Genomic DNA, 5,919 nt, shown 5'->3' with positions numbered 1-5,919 from the left:
CTTGCTCCAGTACGAGCTGTTCTATCTTTTCTCGTTGGGCCTTCCGAGGATTAATGGTATTTGGCCCAAATAAGAAAACAGCCCAGTTAAGTTGAGGGCGATGTGCACAAATAGCCACTAACAGCTCCTGTCTTTATTTTAAAGCCAGTGTTTTAAATGTCTTTAGTCTTTAGCCACTGGTTTAATAAACTTTAACTGCCCGGACGAAAATACTCTTCTGCTCATGTCCTTAACTTCAGGACTTCTGGACTACATGTCCTTAACTTTTGAACTTGAAACTCTAAGTTCAGGACTTCAAGACTACATGTCCTTAACTTTTTAACCTGTAACTCTAAGTACAGGACTTCAGGACTACATGTCCTTAACTTTTGAACTTGGAACTCTAAGTTCAGCACTTCAAGGCTACATGTCCTTAACTTTTGAACTTGGAACTCAAACTTCAAGACCAAGCGTCCTTAACTTTTGAACTTGGAAATCAAAGTTAAGGACCTATTATCCTTAACTTTTGAACTTGTAACTGTAAGTTAAGTACTGCTTGTCCTTAACTTTTGAACGTGTAACTGTAAGTTAAGGATTGTCTGTCCTTAACTTTTGAACTTGGAAATCAAAGTTAAGGACCTATTGTCCTTAACTTTTGAACTTGTAACTGTAAGTGCAGGACCTATTGTCCTTAACGTTCGAACGTGTAACTGTAAGTTAAGGACTGTCTGTCCTTAACTTTTGAACTAGGAAATCAAAGTTAAGGACCTATTGTCCTTAACTTTTGAACTTGTAACTGTAAGTTCAGGACCTATTGTCCTTAACTTTTGAACCATGTATTGCATCTTCAAATTGGCTATCAAGCAAGAGATCAATCGGTACTTAACACACTTTTAATATACAGCAAAAATTTCTGGCAACTTGAGAAAAAGAAAATCCAAGTTACTAACCTGTCTCCCTGGGTGAAAAGGAATATCAGGGCCTCCTGTAACTTCAACCGCCACTACACCAGCCAACTTCAGTTTAGGACGAAAAAGAAGCCGACCAGTTAGATGCATTCACACAAAAAAGAAATGACTTACTCCAGAGGTTTGCATTGTCCAAGAACATTTATACCTGATAAAAGTCAGCGTAGGATAGGATTGGAAATTGCTCCTTAATTGGCTCCAAAAGCCGAACAGCAATGGAAGAAAGGGTAAAAATATCTTTTCATATTAATTTTAATAGAGTAGTGGCTATTTTTGCTCAACATTAGAATTGCTGGATAAAAAATAAATACCACCTCAAATAGTGGCTACCCCACGCCTTTTGTTACTTAAGTTGATCCAGTTTGGGCCTTTGGAGGATCAAAGGAAGTTGGTGTTAAGGAATGTATTGATACAGGGCAAACACTTGGGGTTAGTTAGTTAGCTGTTAGTTGTTATTTATGAATCATAGTTAGCTAACTATAGTAGAGTTAGAGAGTACTTAGTATAAATAATGTTAGTTAGGCGGTTGTACAGTAACCTTTCTTAATGGAACAGTGACATTTCCATTTCGCAGCTCTTTTTCTTCACTTGCCTTCATCTCTTGTTCTTAGATCTGAATTAGGAATTAATTGAATTCATCAATTCTACATGGTATCAGAGCGGATAATCGATCAAATCTAGGGTTCTTCACTGTGAATTTGCTGAAGAACGAGAGAAAATCGATTTTGTTTGTCCTCTATTTTTTTNGCTATGCACTAAATTAAAACAGTAGTTATCTTTCTTAATACAATCCTTAATTATTTCAAAATACGCATGTATTATTATAATTATAATCTCAACAACAAAATATAAATACTTAAGTATAGGACAGCATTATTAAATTGTTCTAGTCGTTTATGATGCGCTAGCGTATAATTCTTAAATCAGCACTAGAAATAAACTCGTACTCCACTGTATGTTATTAGTGTAAATAAATAACATATATTCACTGCAAATATACTCCCTCCACTATTTGTAAAGTATTTAGATCATAGCTTCACTCTCTTTGATTTATTTTAAGGCAAAGTACAACTTGATTCATTGCATTAAATTTACTTAATGTTCTTTTACGAAGACACATGCAAGATCCCAAACCATTAAACAGGTGTCACTACGTCCATGAAATCATCACCGGCCTAAAGATGACTGTATTGAAGAGCAGCCACCTGGCCTATAACTTCGTAGGGTACAGTCTCTATATTATAAATACTCCTACTAAGATAAGAAAATGATTTAACTTATTATTCTAACGGTGTATACAATTTTATTCTTGCGGAATAATTTAACTTTTTATACATTAAGTATCATTTTTATACGATTGGCAATAAGTGTTTACCATAAAAAAATGTACTTATAATTATTTTATAAAGAACCTGATTGCGTGCATTAAATATGAGATCAGAAAATACGTTAGGGAAAGAAAAACAGAGAAGAAAAAAAGAGAGTAAATCCAAGAACCATAACTAGGGCAATGTTAGTCAAGAAAAAACAAGGCAGAAAGTGAGAGTCAGAGGATTCGTCTTTATGTTTATGGTTCTCTTCTCTGCATTTGGCCCTTACACATGCAGTTGTGAATTGTGACTAGACTTACCAGACCATGGACTCAAAATTCAACTGGTCCCTATTGTCTTTCTCCTTTTTTATTTTGTCTCCTTCGCCCATATGTTGCCTATATATGGCCTATTTACTAATAACAATTATTCTATATGTCATATTTATGTACATTCATGATTATTACATGCATGTATGTAAATATATCGTTGACTGAATAACATTCTAACATGCATTATTGTTGCCTAATTCACTAACTCCATCCTGCCTGTGGCATGCAGAATGGTTCATGTTTTTGGCGAAGGATTTCGCGAATTTCCCTGATTAAGTGACAAATTGAGATAATAATATATATGAATTAATCATGATTAAGTGATAAATTTTATTTAGAAGACAAATATATTTATTTTGAAGAATATTGCAATAGGGATTTCTTTCTAGGACTTATCAATACATAGGTCAAATTTCATTACATTGCCCTAACATGACATTTAAGCCATATTAACTTTTCTCCTCTCCGGTAAAATTTTAAGTATATAAACTAGATTCCAGCTTCTTTTACGCCGAATGAGAATCTTGAGTATGTTGTCATTGGCAAAAGGTTGTATCCAAAAAGTAAAAATTATAAAGAAGACATATGAAGTCATATGGAGCTACGTACATTGGATATAAACACATAAAATAAATAGAGTTGAAAAAGAATCCACAAAGTTTATATAGTAAACTATGGACTAAGTATGGTGTGAAACGAAAGATTCTTGAAGCTCCAAGAGAGAGAAAAAGAATATTTTTGACTTAGAATACTCAAATGAGAACCTTTGAAAGGAGAGTTGAATCCCCTAAACTATTCTTTACCATAATTTGCTTAACACACCAAAAAGTATGAGATTCTTTGACTCATCATGTCTGGAATTTTTCACATGCTATTCGTTATTTACATAACTAAGGGTTTAAGTTTGTAACTTTCTTCCTATTTTAATTTTAGCGCTTTATGAACTCCCTCTTTAAGATCTTCTACTTCTAACATTATATTTAATTTTCAAAACTAGAGGCAATGCTCATGCTCATGCCAAACAACTATTCTTTTTTGGTTTATTGGAGACAGAAAGGTGTAAAAAGAAATTTTAAACAAAGTCGGAGTATAAGGAAACAATATAATGATCGTTTAGCAAAAAGAAAGAAATCCGCTTCTTTCGCCTAAATCATCGCTTTCACACTTAAAATATTTGATTATTGTAACTAAGGTACTTTTAATCTGCTTTATTTAATTATCCCTCCATTATGTGCTTTCTTATTGTTAAATAAATTTCTTATTCTGTTGCGCTGATCTCGTGGCTGATTCTTTTGGTGCAATTCATTTCATTGTTGAAATTTATCAACTTGTGTGAAAAAGGGAAAGAATATATCGGAAAATATTATACTAATTTGGATGGAGAAAGACGAAAGAAAATAGAAGCTTATGTATGCAAGCATAAAATCTCAAATCGATAATAGGCAAGTGTCTGGTAGTCAACACTCTCCAAAAAAAGTAAAGGAATTTACAAGGGAATCAATGATGAATGCCTCATGCATTACTCGTGGTTGAAAAAATGTGTTTTTAATGAAATTTTATGAAGGAAAAAAGTAGGGGTTTGCGGTAAGAAAAATTGGAAGAAAAAAAAAATCTACATGCTGAAGTAATTGATTTTTCGTAATGCTACTATATATTGTATTTCTATTTTAAAAATTTTAAGTGTTTTTCTCATTATTAACGACAACGTAGCTAAAATTCTCCCTTCAAATTCATGCTTATTGGTTTTACTACACAATGATGTAACTATAGTTTTTTTCGTTATATTCATATATTGAAGTACGTGTCAAATGAAAAGAATTTATGTTATTCATCGAACACATAATGTATTATTAACATTTCCTTGTGAAATGTTTATCAAACCATAATTCATGTTAGTGAACAAAAAAAAGAAGGTATTTAAGTCCTCCATGTTATCTACACGGTAGCTCGATTCACAATTAGATTCAGTACTAGCACCTTATATTATTAGTAATAGTAAAACAAAGTGCAATAACCTGGACTTCTTCGATTACTTTATTCTAATGTTGGAGTTTAACCCAACCAAAAATACCAAGAAACTCAGGTATCTTGTTAAATAAATAAAGAAATACAAGAAAATAGTTAGACCCTATGAAGATTGTAACACAAAGTTGAGGACAATAGCCCACAAAGATCGTAGGGTTTGGTGCCCCGACACCACACGTGTGTTCTTTGGTATTCTTCTTTTCTTAAAAACTCTTAGGTTTGACTCGTGTCATGTCTTTGATTGATTTGAAAACCAAAAATGTGAAAGGGGCCATGTAGCAAAGCCAACTTGCACATAAATTTTCACTTTTTGGTCGGTTGATTGGATTCTTTAAATTGTTAGTTCTGTCATTCAAATTTTAAAAAATACACAATGTCCTTCTTCCCTTGTGACAAATTTCCAAATTTTCTTTTCCGACTTATTGTTGGCAAAACCTATATTATTTGACCAACGAAATTATTGGGAAGAGAGAATCTTAGACAATAAATGGTTTTTCATTGAAGTATTTTTGTTTTTTACCATGAAGTGAAGGACCAATCAATATAAGCTCACATGCATGTTAGTTTTGCAGGTGAATTAATAAATTTGACGACACAAAGCCACCACGTAGAACATAATATATATGTTGTTAAGGAATGTATTGATACAGGGCAAACACTTGGGGTTAGTTAGTTAGCTGTTAATTGTTACTCTCTTCGTTCCAGTTTATGTGAACCTATTTCCTTTTTGGAAAGAATGAACCCTTTTTAAATTTGGAAACAATTTAGCTTAAACTTACAATTCTACCCTTACTGAGAAGTTTTTATAACCACACAAATACTCTGGGCCCCTTTTTCACTTGTTTAGGACCACAAATTCCAAAAGTCTTCATTTTTTCTTAACCTCCGTGCCCAGTCAAACAGGATCACATAAATTGGAACGGAGGGAGTATTTATGAACCATAGTTAGCTAACTATAGTAGAGTTAGAGAGTAGTTAGTATAAATAATGTTAGTTAGGCGGTTGTACAGTAACCTTTCTTAATGGAACAGTGACATTTCCATTTCGCAACTCTTCTTCTTCACTTGATTTCATCTCTTGTTCTTAGATCTGAATTAGGAATTAATTGAATTCATCAATTTTACATGGTATCAGAGCGGATAATCGATCAAATCTAGGGTTCTTCACTGTGAATTTGCTGAAGAACGAGAGAAAATCGATTTTGTTTGTCCTCTATTTTTTTTGGTCAGAACCTAATTTCTCATGCGTGATGAGTGCGGTCAAGCCGATGTGATTGATCACAATCATCCTTTGTATTTGTCATCC

This window comes from Nicotiana attenuata, chromosome 2, assembly GCF_001879085.1.
Source record: "Nicotiana attenuata strain UT chromosome 2, NIATTr2, whole genome shotgun sequence".
In the NCBI taxonomy this organism is placed as follows: Eukaryota; Viridiplantae; Streptophyta; class Magnoliopsida; order Solanales; family Solanaceae; genus Nicotiana; species Nicotiana attenuata.
The sequence above is the reverse complement of the archived record's forward strand: the minus strand, read 5'-3'. Positions refer to the sequence as shown.